Source organism: Schistocerca nitens, chromosome 5 (genome assembly GCF_023898315.1).
Source record: "Schistocerca nitens isolate TAMUIC-IGC-003100 chromosome 5, iqSchNite1.1, whole genome shotgun sequence".
Lineage (NCBI taxonomy): Eukaryota > Metazoa > Arthropoda > Insecta > Orthoptera > Acrididae > Schistocerca > Schistocerca nitens.
Genome location: NC_064618.1, coordinates 135,275,310 through 135,290,499, shown reverse-complemented (window position 1 = coordinate 135,290,499; position 15,190 = coordinate 135,275,310). Strand labels below are relative to the sequence as shown.

Genomic DNA, 15,190 nt, shown 5'->3' with positions numbered 1-15,190 from the left:
TACTTTTTATATATGTGTTCTCTTGCCAGCACTTGGTTAGTAGATTTTTTATCGAATCAATTACATTATGTTTTCAAAAATTGATTATTTCATGGATAAACATTTCTGTAAGTTATTTACCTTTTTTCACAATTACAGGTTACTTTTTTGTAACTGATTTATTAACACCCTATACATCAGCTATACTGCAATTACTGTACAGCATTCCGTGTGGGCTTGACAAGTAATAACTGTCTACTCAGATGAATGCACATCATAAATTTGATAATCCAGCTGTGAACATGCTGCACATCTAAACATAATTGACTTAAACAGCTGCTTCATTATGTATGTGGGAATTGTTTCTCCAACACATCTTACACTCTAATGATCTCCCTGCTGTAAACCTCCACTAACTTGTTTCATAATGCCTCACTTTACCATTTCCCTTCTCTCTTCTGTCCACACCATCCCTTTCCTAGCCACATCATGTCCTATGTTTTCACACCACTCCCCCCTCCCCCCCCCCCAAAAAAAAAAAATTCTATTTTTCTCTCTCCTTTCCCCCATTTTTCTACCCCTCTCTTCCTCTTTCCTGCCTCTCCCCGCCTCCTCCCCCCCCCCACCACCACCACCCACCTTTCCTCTTTCTAGATCTCTTTTATGCTCCATGCCCTGTGCACCTTGCATCTTGTGCAGCTGCTGAGATGTGTGCTGAAAGACCTACTTCTTTTCCACCCCCCCCCCCCCCCCAACCTTACTCGGGCCAGGCAGTTGGCTTTCAGTAATAAATTATCAATAATCAGTCTCGCTGTGACCATGAGTGTGTGCATTTGAGTCTTTGTGTGGTGTTGTGTGTGGCTGTATCTACTATTACTAGAAAAAGATCAAGAGCTTGAAAGCTAAAATGAAAACTGTTTCCTGTTACATGTTTCTGTGCTCTACTCATCAGTCGGCTATAGGTTAGTAGTTGCCTTTCCCTTATTTTGTGAAAATACGTGTTGGATATACATAACATTTGATCAATGAAGGTGGCACATTTCAAAACAACTAACAGATGACAGAAAACTGCAGAAGCTTTTCAATATTTTCTTACATGGTTGACATTGTTGAAGAAATGAATCAGAGCATAACAGTTAATAAAAATAGTGACATTCCAGCAATAAGGCTGGTGAAGTGTATCAAGTGATTTGAGATGTGAAAGGATAGGGCAACTGGGAATGATGATATTTCATTAAAAATTATTAAATCTGGAGGAAAGCTATACCAAAGGCAGTTACAAAATTATTTTGCAAAGGACAACACTCGCCCAAAACTGGGACAATGCTGTAATTCACAAGAAGGACTTGTCAGCCTCTGCTCCATAATATAGTAAGTGTTAACTAAAATTATCACCAACTACATATAATAAAAGTAGATTTAAATCAGACAAAGGAAAAAGCCAACTTAAAAAATAATGCAGCACAATAAAACCAGTTGCAATTCATGAACAAAATAATTACATGGAAAATAAGAGTATTTAATTCCTTATCTGGCATTTATAAGTTGGGAGAAACCTTCAGACATGACAGGAAGGGCATCCAGCCACCCTGTAACATTAACAATGGCAAATCCAATAATAACCATGCAAATTCGTTTTAAGTATGGGATACAGGCAAAAAAAAGATAAAGAAGCTTTAGACTCAGTTTCAGCAAAACCTGTACTGATGTTTTGAGCAACAAGGCAGTTATCCAACCTATGTTAGTGTACTGGAAAATATGTCTTTATTTGGTCTTTTTCATACCTGTAGACCAGACCCAAGTAGGTGATACAACTGCTAGGCAAGTCCTGAATGGTCTGTCTGACTGTGATGGACAGAGACTCACTTTTGACAGTGCAAATATTTATGAGAATGACAATGGGCCCTACTGGAAAGTAGCTAAGACACAATGAAACTATTCAGACTTTTAATTCATGTCTCTGAGATGTAAACTGGAGGCCTGTGTATAATTTAGATAATGCCAGTTCCAAGTATAATTTGTTTAATAACAAAATGGCACTAATATTTGGAAGTACCTTTCCAAAAGAGAGATACTTTTGTAAAGCCCAAAATAAATAAGCCACCAAAAAGTCATTGGTGTAATGACTTCATGCCAAAATAAAATGAAAAATTAAAAAGAAGGGGAGTTGTATACGAATATTCTAGAACCAGTTGCACAAGTGATTTGTAAGCAGTCTCCTTTGTAGACTGATTGCACTTCCCCAGTATTAAACAAATAAACCGAAGTCTGTCACCTGGTTTACCCACAACAGAGACTATGTGATCACGCCGTTCCATTTCCCTACAAAGTGTTATACAGTTTTTGTTTGAGTTGGCCGATTCCAGAAGTGACTCATTGATACTTTTTTGTGTACAATTTTACATTACAAACATTTAAAGCAAGTTGCCAGTCTTTGCAGCACTCTGAAATCTTATCAAGATGTGCAAGAATATTTATGCAGTTTCTTTCAGATACTACCTCTTTATAGAGAACTGCACCTCCTGCAAAAAGTCTGAGGTTACTATTAATATTGTCCACAAGGTCCTTAATATACAACATTAGCAGCAAGGGTCCCAACACACTTCCCTGGGGCACACCCGAAGTTACTTCTACATTCAATGATGACTCTCCATCCAAGATAACGCTCCTACCAAAAAGTTCTCAATCCAGTCACAAATTTCACTTGATGCCCCATGTGATCGTACTTTCAACAATAAGCATAGGTGTGGTACAGAGTCAAATGCTTCTTGGAAATAAAGAAATACTGCATTTATCTCCCTGCCTTGATACGACGCATTCAGTATGTCATATGAGAAAAGTATGATTTGGGTTTTACGTGATGTATGTTGACGGAATGCATGCTGGTTGGCTTGGAGGAGGTCATTCTGTTCAAAATACCTCATCATGTTTGAGTTCAGAATATGTTCCATGATTCTACAACAAATCAGTGTCGAGGATACTGGATGGTAATTTTGTGGATCGTTTGCACTACCTTTCTTGTGGACGGGTGTGACCTGTGCCTTTTTCTCCATGAGCGGGGAACAGTTTTTTGTTTGAGGGATGTATGATAGATATAGTTAGAAGACAGGGCTAACTCAGCCACAGATTCAGTATAGAATCTGATAGGGATTCAATTGAGTTCTGGAGCTTTGTTCAGTTTTAACAATTGCAGCTATTTCTCAAAACCACTGACACCAATTCTTATTTCACTCTCCTTATCAGTGGTAGGAGCATTAAATTGGGGAAATTCTCCTAGCTTTTCCTTTGTAAAGGAACATTTGAAAATGGAGTTAAACATTTCCTGCTTTGCTACCCTCAATTTTACTTCCTGTCCCATTCACTAGGGACTGGATACTAACTTTGATACTGTACTTTCTGCAGAGGAGACAGGATCCACAAGAGAGGGTAGTACCTGAGGTACCGGTATTACAGCTACATGACTCTTGAGAGCTCTTCCAACACACAGACTCGCAGCAGCTACCAATTGGATGACAGAAGCCAGGGTGATTTCCAGCAGCTTACAAATGTCAGCCAACTCATTCCATGTTTGAGAAGAGCATTAACAGTGAGGCTGCATTTTAAGATAGTGAACAAATAATTTTAAATTAAGCTGGATGATTATCTTTTAATCTGCTGAGCTAAAAAGTTTGCTAATTCTCTACAAGAATGGAAGCAAATATGCAAACCAATATTTCTATTAAGGCAACAGAAAAACGTGTGGTAAAAAAAATTACTAGTTTCCTAAAACGATAAATGCGGATAATATATAAGGCTACTCCTCTTTAAGGGAAAACTAGATGTAACACAATTTGTTAGTTAAAATATCTGCTACAGTAACTAAATTACAAATGCTTATTTACTACAAATTAGATTACAGACAGGACAATAGTAAGTTCCGAAAATTCTCAAAAATGCACATTTATTTGCATTGATAGATAATGAAGTAAGGGAGTGAACTATTCTTCGGCAATAATGTGAACTGCTCATGCTGATTTGGTATGAAGTTAGTTGCATATCCAAAGCACTCGTACTAGTAACTTACAAAAATATAGTTTTGTAAACATCTGAAAATTCTCAAAAATAATCTGTTTTGATGTAATTATACAGTGAAATTAGATAACTGTTGTTTTGAATGAGGATACACCTACTGGTCTCAAAACTTTTAAAAGAGCACAACGAAGTTAAAGCACACAATTGACGATAACAGCACGTGTTTATCACAGCACTTGTGAATGTTCGAAATTTCACAATACAATACAAATGGAAGCAATGTGCACAATAAAATATGCAAATCTAGAATTTCAAATCTGCACATGTATCTTGTACACATGCAGTCTCACACAAAGGAGAATTCCAAAGTCAGTTTTCATATATATAAATAAATGTATGGATTGCACGAATTTTTTACTTAGCTGTTTCTGTTTCAACTTCTACACTGGCATGCGAAGAAGAACATTGCAGTGAGAGTTTATCTCAGTCAAAGTCACTAAAATGTGCAGCACCACAAAGCATGGCTCCTGCTTGTTGCAGCTAACAATGGGGTATGATGTTCTTTTGATACTTTGCAATGAAATATGTTATTTCTAGGTTTGTGAAGTTGATGGTTTACTAACTACAAAATAAAAACAGTTTCATCATTGAATCTTCTGTACTCATGAATTTGTAGATTATTGCCTCATCACGTATGTCTCATTGAGATTTCACTGGACACATCATCATACAACAACTCTTCCAATCACCTATGAACAAGGATGAGGCCAAAGTTTCTGTTATACCTGTAACTCGAAATAATTTAGTAATTATCACAAACATTCAACAGAAAAGTTTAAAACTGTTCTTATGTAAATTGACATTTAATATTAGAAAAAATATCCACCAGTACAGGCCTCCTAAGGCCCAATGATACCGACTGACCGCCGTGTCACCCACAGCTGATGGGTATCACTGGATGTAGATATGAGGGGGCATGTGGTCAGCATGCCACACTCCCAGTCGTTTTCAGTTTTCGTGACCAGAGCCACCACTCTTCAATCAACTAGCTCCTCAATTAGCCTCACGAGGGCTGAGTGTATCCCACTTGCCAACGGTGCTTGGCAGGCTTGGTCGGTCACCCATCCAAGTGCTAGCCAAGCATGACAGCACTTAACTTCAGTGATCTAATGGGAACCGATGTTACCACTGGGAGAAGCCCGTTGGCTAAATACAAGGTGCTACCAAAAATTTTCGGGACTGGTGCTGCCATCTGTTGAAAACCTTACCGTTGGATTAATGGTCCCCATCACCCTCAAAGTAGTTCCCATCAGCACATACTCACCGGTCCCAGTGCTTCTGCCACTGGTCAACCGTTTTCTGTAAGTTCTGTTCTTTGAGGGTGTTTATCACCGCCAGCGATGCTTCTTGAATCCTCTCTAGAGTGTCGAACTGATGGCCTTTCAACTTGAGTTTCAGTTTTGGGAATAGCGCGAAGTCGCAAGGTGCCAAATCTGGTGGGTACGGTGGGTGGGATACAACCGCCATATTGTTTTTTGCCAAAAAGGTCCTGGTGAGCAAGGACATGCGACAGGGCGCGTTGTGATGCAGCAGCCAGTTCCCTTGACGCCAAAATTCAGGCCGTCGTCACCACATGTTTTCACGAAGCCGTCGCAAAACGTCACAGTAGTACGCGGAATTCACTGGTTGGTTGGTACAAAGTATTTGTGCACAATTCCCTCGGTATAAAAGAAAATGATGATCATGCTCTTCACTTTGCTTTTCACCTGTCTCGCTTTTTTGGGTCTTGGAGAGCACGGGCTCTTCCACTGGGATGATTGTTGCTTTGTCCCCCAGACACTTGAATCATTGCAAGGGTCTCCGTAGCACTTTTCCTGAGATTCGCACAGGATTTGATACACATGTTCTGTTCTGTTCGTGGATCCATCGTAAAACCGCTACACACCAAACACGGAAATCACTGCGGAGACACAACACATCCTCCCAGCTGAATGCCACTCCTCACACTGACTCATCAGATATGCAGCTTTCGCCACCTAGCGGTGCGAAGATCTACTACTACTACTTTCCAGTAGAGATGGGCAAAACTGTTCTTTTCAGAGATTGGATCAGAACTGTTCACTCCCTGAAATGAATTAGCTGTTTTTCATGACTCACCACTCATTTACAAAAGAAAATAAATGAAAGGCACATTGCCCTTTAAACTTGGTTTATTCCAGTACTATACCTGTATTTTGATCTTATTTGATCCTATTTTGAAGTAACATAGATAATGAGTAAGAATTTTGTATTGTTTATTGAAATTTCCACGATATGACAAAGTTTTTGATTATTGATTTATTTTGCACTAGCGTGGTTTTTTGGGTGATCGGAAAATGTTGTAACTTGAGATTTACATTAACAATATATTTGGCTATAATGTATTAAAATTTCATTAACCTCATACAAATACATCGCAAGCCATATATTTTTCCTTTCGAAGACGCCTAAAATCGCAAAATCCGTACCAGAATAAGAAAAAAAAATATAAATTTGACTGTAAAACGAAAGTGCTGCATATAGCCTTACGCAGAATAAAACAAGGAAAATATTGGTGTATCACATTTTGCGATACGTTTATCGGTTCGCTCGTAATTAAAGTGTAAATTCGAGTGTCCATAATAAAAATCCTATAGTAAGAGTAGTCATCAGGAACCTAATCTAATCAGTTTAAACAAATAAAAATAAAATAAAAACAATTGATGTATACATAACATAATAATGTAATATACATAGCGGTATTACTATGAAGAACAATATCCAGTGGGGACAAACTCCGATGCAGAGGCGCTGAGTCGAGCAGGTCGAGCCGCGAGCTGTATTACTGCGTGAGCTGAGACCGCAGAGACCAGAGTGACACCAGAGTCGCTTTGCTCGACGCTCTGGTTAGAGTCGAGACGGTGGGGTGAGCGTTGAGCGGGCGAGTTCCGAGGGTGGGGGGAGCTCACCCGCTCCGAGACAAATCGTCCGCTCCCTTGCGAGCAGGTTTTTGCAAGTAGTTCCTATGTTATCCGCTAGGTGGCTCTCTGTCCTGTTGCTGGCATCAACTGCCCAGAGGGCAGGACGTGCGACTGAAACGATCGCCGACAGAGTGCGATGCGAAGTTAAGCTGCGCCAGACACTGCACAGTGCACACGGCAGACGACGCACAGAGACGGCCCGGCATATGTGAAACACAAAATCCAATGGGGCACTGCACAATGCAGGCAGCCAAGGTAGAAGCAGGGCAGAGGCCGGCGCTGGCTGTGTTGTGTGGCGTGCACTGTGCTCTGACCAGCAGAGGCGCTGCTGATATGCTCCGTCTCTCTCTCTCTCTCTCTCTCTCTCTCTCTCTCTCTCTCTCTGCGCCTGGGAAACGTTTGGAGCTACCGTTCTTTTTTTCTGAATCACTGATTGTTCACTCCTTTGAAAGATTGAACTCTATGAATTAGTTCAAGAGCGGATCCCCCATCTCTACTTTCCAGATGGCAGCACCAGTCCCGAAAATTTTGGATTCCACCTCATATTATAAAGTTTGGGTAAATATTTATGAAAATGACTTTACAAAATTAATATTTTTGTTTTTGTCAATTTAATTACACAAATTATTGTTCACAGTCTGTATAGAATAAGGGAAAGGCAATCACTCCACCTATAGCTGGTTGATGCGGGGCGCATAGAAGCACACAACACAAAACAGCATTTACACAAGCTTACAAGTTCTTGCTCTTACTGTAGTAATACGGCGCGCGGCGTGCCCACACACACAAGGGAGTGGGGTTATACTATTGGCTTATGACAACAGGTGGTGGCCATCCTCAATCTTGGCTGGGGTGGTTAGCAGTGGAATGCAAGGGGCAAGGGTCGAATGAGATTCAGCAGAAGGCTGGTTCGGAAAAATCATGCTGACATGAAACAAGTAGGTGAGACTGCTGTGGGGAACTTTGCCATGAAAGGGGAAACTGAATTATCTGGAGTAGAAGAAAGGTATCAAGGAATAAGGAAAGATTTGAATGCATGAATTAAGAGTGGAGTAAAAAAAGTAACAGAGGGGGTGGGGGCAGGACAGATGAAGTATGACGACTCACAGAGAGTGTGGAAGCAAAGGGTATACTACAGACAGAGTTCCCACCTCTTCAGTTCAGTAAGATTAAAAGATGAACTCCAAATAAAATAGATTGTGATGCAGCTATTGCAACTGACCACATAGTATAGTAAGTGCTTGGTCCAATTGGACTTCAACCACAATTTAATGATGGCCTTCATCCTAGTGGATTATCTGTTCATTATCAGACCTACATAAAATATTACGCTGAGAGACAGGTAAGAATATCGTGTAGGATGGATGGGCAGCTGAAATCCACTTTTTGAAGTGTGGAAATAATTTTGGATAGGATATTCCTTATTTTGAACTTGGCTAGCCCTGACAGAGAACATGATTTAGTAGTTGTTTCTGGATGGCACTGTGTGACAAAGAGATCATGTTTAGTAGCTGATCAGCAGGTATGAGAGGAGAGTGAGGTTTTTAAGGATACAGGATATTGAGAGCTGTTTCTCAACAAAATTGGGATGATGATTTTGGTCTCTGAAGACCTCAAAAGGACATTCAGCATACTCTTAACAAATGCAACATCCACATCCACAAGCGACAAGGCTTTACAAAATTGCATTGAGTAGATCACTTCTGCTGAATTTGAATTGCTGGTGGAAGGAGAAGTAGTTGTGTATAAAGATTTAGTTGTTCATGGTTACTATGAAGGAGGTTTGGAGACAATAAAATGTTGATGGTGCTGCAATGCAGTAGTGAACATTGACAGTGTTTGTGTAGATGAATGTGGTATCAATAGTGGCAGAGCACCAGCTGGTAGAGGATCAGGAAAGGAAGATGAAGGTGTTGGTTTCCAAGAGCAAAGAGGAGCATACAACCAACCACAAGTGGTGGGGTTGCCAATTTTGAGAAGCATGCAAGACGTGGGTGCCCAGAGAGTTGTAGGAGTGAGAATAGGCACAGATTCCAGGATATATGTTTTAAGAAATAACTAGGAATTTCAGAATTCTGAAATCACTGCGCCAAGTATCGTAGCTGTGTGCATCAGACAGCCTGCTGATGTCCTCCACAATAAATTGCTGTAACTGGTGGTACTTCACCAGCAAAGAGGATGATTTCATGTCAGGGTCAGTTTTTTGATGGTGTATGAAATGATAGTGAAGTTGATCTCTTAGAGGACAGATATAGGAAAGGACGGTGAGACCAACATAGCACAATGTCCTATAGCCATTTTTGAGTGTTCATTGCAAGGCCATTTCACACATTTCCAAGCTACTCAGAATTTGAAACCCTTTGCCTTCAAATTAACTTACGGCATCTGTATTATGTGGACTCAGAGTGAAGCTATGCTATTCATGAAGAGTAGTTCCTTTCTCAGTATGCTGAAAGATTTGTTGAAGGTTCCTAAGCCTAACCTTGTCCAGGAAGAGATCTCTTGTGACTTGTGATAATGATCTTCTCACATCTGTTGACCTTCCAGGACTTCAACTATCAGTTGTTACAATCCTTCCTACTCGTCACAAGGTGATATTCCATCATCTACACAGTACCCTTCTCTGTCTATGCCTATTATGCTTCCAATTTCCTTCTACATAGGTCACACACTTAGGGTGGATTCAGAAGTAGTACCTTTATCATACTTTCTATTACAGTCCTAACATTGCTGTGTGCTACCCCATCAGAGATAGGGCCACCTGTCAAAATTGCCACATAACATTCCAAATTTGTTACAACCAGTAAATGCAGATGTAAAAAGGATTTCAAAAATTTTCAATGACTGAAGTGTGACCTAAAGCTAGCTGAACTACCCAAGTACTATGAAATGTAATGTGATGTGATTGACTTAAATGGTTGTGCCACAGCAAATGCCTTTTGGATCCTCACCCACACTACTAGTTTTTTTCTTAAATGTGTAGATGGGACCTCTACATGCAACATGTCCTTTGTTCCCATAAAACTCTTGGTGTCAGTCTCTCTTAGTTACTCCCTCCACTTGCCCTGTCCCACTCCCATTCACCCCATTCCTTCCTCCAGCACACACAACAGCCCCTCACATCACCTGTCTCTATTTTAATCCACCATAGCTCACTCTTTTGACACTAATGCTTATCTCTAAATGCATTTCTCCTACCTTAGAACATCTAAGTTCCACTTGTACTCTTCCTTCTCTCTACATTCCTCCCACGAGTAACTTAACCAACTGCTGTCCATATGCATTTGTTACATCGCAGAATATCAGTGTTCGCTGCTTAGTGACTATAGTATATGGTGGCTAGTGATCTATATTCTCTCTCTCTCTCTCTCTCTCTCTCTCTCTCTCTCACACACACACACACACACACACACACACACACACACACACACATTCGTGTAGTACGTAAAGAAATATGAATGTTTTAGTTGGACCACTTTTTTCACTTTGTGACAGATGGCACTGTATTAGTCACAAACATATAAGTACGTGGTATCACGTAATATTCTGCCAATGCGGACAGTATTTGTTTCGTGATACATTACCCGTGTTAAAATGGACCGTTTACCAATTGCAGAAAAGGTCGATATTGTGTTGATGTATGGCTATTGTGATCAAAATGCCCAACGGGCGTGTGCTATGTATGCTGCTCGGTATCCTGTACGACATCGTCCAAGTGTCCAGACCGTTTGCCGGATAGTTACTTTATTTAAGGAAACAGGAAGTGCAACATCAACCACGACCTGCAACAAATGATGATGCCCAGGTAGGTGTTCTAGCTGCTGTCGCGGCTAATCTGCACATCAGTGGCAGACAAATTGCGTGAGAATCGGGAATCTCAAAAACGTCGGTGTTGAGAATGCTACATCAACATCGATTGCACCTGCACCATATTTCTATGCACCACGAATTGCATGGTGACGACTTTGAACATCGTGTACAGTTCTGCCACTGGGCACAAGAGAAATTACGGGACGATGACAGATTTTTTGCACATGTTATATTTAGCGATGAAGCGTCATTAACCAACAGCGGTAATGTAAACTGGCATAATATGCACTATTGGGCAATGGAAAATCCACAATGGCTGCGACAAGTGGGACATCAGTGACCTTGGCGGGTTAATGTATGGTGCAGCATTATGGGAGGAAGGATAACACTGTTCGACATGGGTTCTATTTCTGATATTAAAGTATGTGCTTCTAGACCATTTTACCGTGGGAAATTCAAATATGTAAACAAAATATCGTTGTCAGGGATACTTTTTATGTAATATGTATATATACGTATATTCACAATTCATGGCAAACACAGAGACGTTATAGAGAAATACGGGTATTTTGCCGCATACAGTAGTGATAGAACGTGATAATTTCTTGTGCAACAGCAGGTGGGAAGAATCAGACATCATTAGGTTACGCCCCGCCACACCTATGTCATTAAGACCACCTGAAACATCTCATTAACTCGAACGGCGACAGCCGGTCGTTGCCTCGACAGCAAAGCTTCACGCCTCCTAGGGGCAGGTGCATCGAGTTTACAACAGTGGTGTTAGCCGCAATTTGTGTCAGTCTTAACGAGTGGGTGTTTTGGCTGACAAGTAACTGTCTGTCATATTTCCGAGCACGGTTGAATTTTTTAGTTCCTGTGTGTAAACTGATTGAGCCTGGTGCTGAAGGTAAAACGACTGCTTGTTTTTACACATCAGCGTTCCTCTAGTTCCCCACTATTAATTTAATACAGGTGCATTATCAAAGTGGTATTTTTAAATTTGCAGAAATGCCACGTCATCGTGGATGTCAATATAAGCCGGACAATTTCTGCTACATCTGTGGGAAGTTCACTTTTGCCAGAAATAGGAAGAAAATTTCTTCAGTCATAAAGAAAGTATACAAACATTACTTTGGAGAAGAGGTAGGAGACCAAGATAAAGAATGGGCACCACATTTCTGTTGTGCTACATGTTACTGCAAACTAATTCAGTGGTGGAAAGGTAAAGAGAATGTGGTGTTGTTTGCTGTTCCCATGGTGTGGAGGGAGCCTAAGGACCATGTTACTTGGTTCAAATGGCTCTGAGCACTATGGGACTCAACTGCTGAGGTCATTAGTCCCCTAGAACTTAGAACTAGTTAAACCTAACTAACCTAAGGACATTACAAACATCCATGCCCGAGGCAGGATTCGAACCTGCGACCGTAGCGATCTTGCGGTTCCAGACTGCAGCGCCTTTAACCGCACGGCCACTTCGGCCGGCGGACCATGTTACTGATTGTTATTTCTGTCTAACAGAAATTCAGGGTTTTACAAACAAAAAGTCGAAGAGGCACATTGTTTACCCAGATCTGCCTGCAGCGAGAATGCCAGTGCAGCATTCCGACAACCTTCCAGTACCTTCAAGAGCTCGAGGTCAAATTCCGAGTGACAGTGAAAGTACTGAAGAAATCACAGATGATGATTCTTTATATCACTGCACAAGTGAGTCATCGCCACATTTGTTAACACAGGCATATTTAAATGATTTAGGACTAAGTAAACAAAAGACGCAGCTGCTTGGTTCAAGATTACAAGAGTATAATCTACTGCACCAAAGTACTAAAATCTGTGTGTTCATGCACAGAAAACATGCCTTTATTTCTTATTTTTCAACTGACGAAGCACTGACATTTTGAAATGACGTTGCTGGCGTGATGGAAGTGCTGAACTTCACTTATATTTCACAGGAGTGGAGACTTTTCATAGATGCATCGAAAACAAGTCTGAGGGGTGTTTTGCTCCATAACGGAAATAAAATACCCTCTGTTCCAGTAGCTTACACTAGTTTGACAAAAGAGAATTACGAATTCGTACAAAGGATGCTAAATTCATTAAAATACAATGAACACAAATGGAAGATATCTGCAGATTTCAAGGTAATTGCTATGGTACTGGGAATGCAACAAGGCTACACAAAGTATGCCTGTTTTCTTTGCGAGTGGGACAGTCGAGATAGAAATTCTCACCACGTGAAAAAGAAATTGCCTAGGCGAAGATGGAAAGTTGGTGGAAAGAATGTACAACGTGAAAGTCTGGTAGCTCCTGAATATATACTACTTCCACCGCTTCACATCAAACTTGGCGTGATGAAACAATTCGTGAAGGCCATGGATCCAACAGGCTGTGGGTTTGCATATCTAGCTACCAAATTCCCCCATCTTTCAGCTACAAAAATAAAGGAAGGTGTATTTGTGGGCCCACAAATCAGGGAGCTGCAGAAAGATGCAAATTTTGAAGCATGTTTAACTGATAAAGAAAAAACCGCATGGGACTGTTTCAAGATGGTGTCGGAAAACTTCCTCGGATGAAGAAGAGCTACTAACTACAAATCAATGGTGAAAGATATGATCAAAGCATATCAGGATATGGGGTGCAATATGTCTTTGAAGGTACATATGATGGACCCTCATCTGGACTACTTCACAGAGAGTTGTAGTGACGTATCGGATGAACGTGGGGAAAGATTCCATAAAGACATTTCTACCATAGAAAGGCGCTATGGAGGGAAGTGGGTACCTTCTATGTTAGCAGATTATTGCTGGAATATCATTCCAGAGAAGAAAGATCCACAATACAAGAGAAAAAAGTGATGTGCATTACAAGGCAGTGGCTCATTGTTTGTCAATTTTCTGTAATTTCTCATGTCAAATAAATGCTTCAAAGTGTATACACAAAGGTTACTGTGTTATATGTTAGATCCCACCCTCTATTAATGTTATGAGCTTATAACATCATAAAGACGTGCATTTGTTTGTCGAATTTCACCTCATGTTTGCTGCAGTATATCAGAAACTGAAAAGAGAAATAAAATTGCGATTACTCATAAACTATCCCTGACAGAAAAAAACCAAAAACAGTTTTCAATTCAGCACTCAAAATACAACTAGGATCACAATATTTTTTATCAGAAATAGAAAAAAAGTTTTTTTTTGTAGAACAGTGTAATTGGCCCCCATTTTATCAGTAGCAATCTAAATGGTGCAATGTATGCTGATTTCCTACGTAATGTTCTACCGATGTTACTACAAGATGTTTCACTTCATGAAAGAATGGTGATGTACTTCCAACATGATGGATGTCCGGCACATTGCTTGCGTGTGGTTGAAGCGGTATTGAATAGCATATTTCATGACAGGTGGATTGGTCATTGAAGCACCATGCCATGGCCCGCACATTCACTGGATCTGACGTCTCCAGATTTCTTTCTGTGGGGAAAGTCGAAGGATATTTGCTATGGTAGCGCATTTGCAAACATTACGGAAAGCGAACTACTCACTGTTGAGAGGAATGTCTTTACACATATTGCCAAATGCATTGAGGTTGACGGACATCATTTTGAGCATTTATTGCATTAATGTGGTATTTACAGGTAATCACACTGTAACAGCATGCGTTCTCAGAAATGATAAGTTTACAAAGGTACGTATATCACATTGGAACAACCAAAATAAAATGTTCAAACATACCTACGTTCTGTATTTTATTTTAAAAAACCTACCTGTTACTAACTGTTTGTCTAAAATTGTGAGCCATGTGTTTATGACTATTACAGCACCATCTATTACAAAGCGAAAAAAGGGGTCCAACTAAAACATTTATATTTCTTTACGTACTACACGAATATGTAATAAAAAATGGGGGTTCCTATTTCAAAAAACGCAGGTGATATCCATTTGACCTATGGCAGTGCCATCTAGCGGGCCAACCATAGCGCCATCTGGTTTCCCCCTTCAAGCTAGACAAGTTTCATTCTTTGTAGTTTTTTTGTTTGTCGCTTATTTCGCGAGATATTTGGTCTGGTCACGATCAATGGACCACCCTGTTAACATCGATGTTCAGTAAATGAAGTGTATTTGCAGACGATGAAAATTTGTGCCAAACTACTAATCAGACTCTGATTTCCTGCCTATCGTGAGTAGTCATCTTACCATTAGGCTATCCAAGCATGACACATGGCCAGACTCAACCTTCCATATGTTGTCAACAATGAGTCTACAACGTGCACTCTTATGATGAGTATTCCTGTACAGGGGACACATTTGAATTGAAAATTGCTTGCCTATTGCCAGTGGCTAAATATGACATTGCAGGCCTGTATTATTCAGAAGTACAATTTTCCTGAGGACACG

The 15,190-nt window shown here is 40.4% G+C and overlaps 1 protein-coding gene across 2 annotated transcripts in view; it reads left to right on the top strand.

Annotated features, from left to right (window-relative positions):
• LOC126259699 (L-serine dehydratase/L-threonine deaminase-like) overlaps positions 1–15,190 on the top strand; it is a 124,170-nt gene that overhangs the window by 88,408 nt on the left and 20,572 nt on the right. The gene's annotated exons all lie outside the window — the stretch shown is intronic.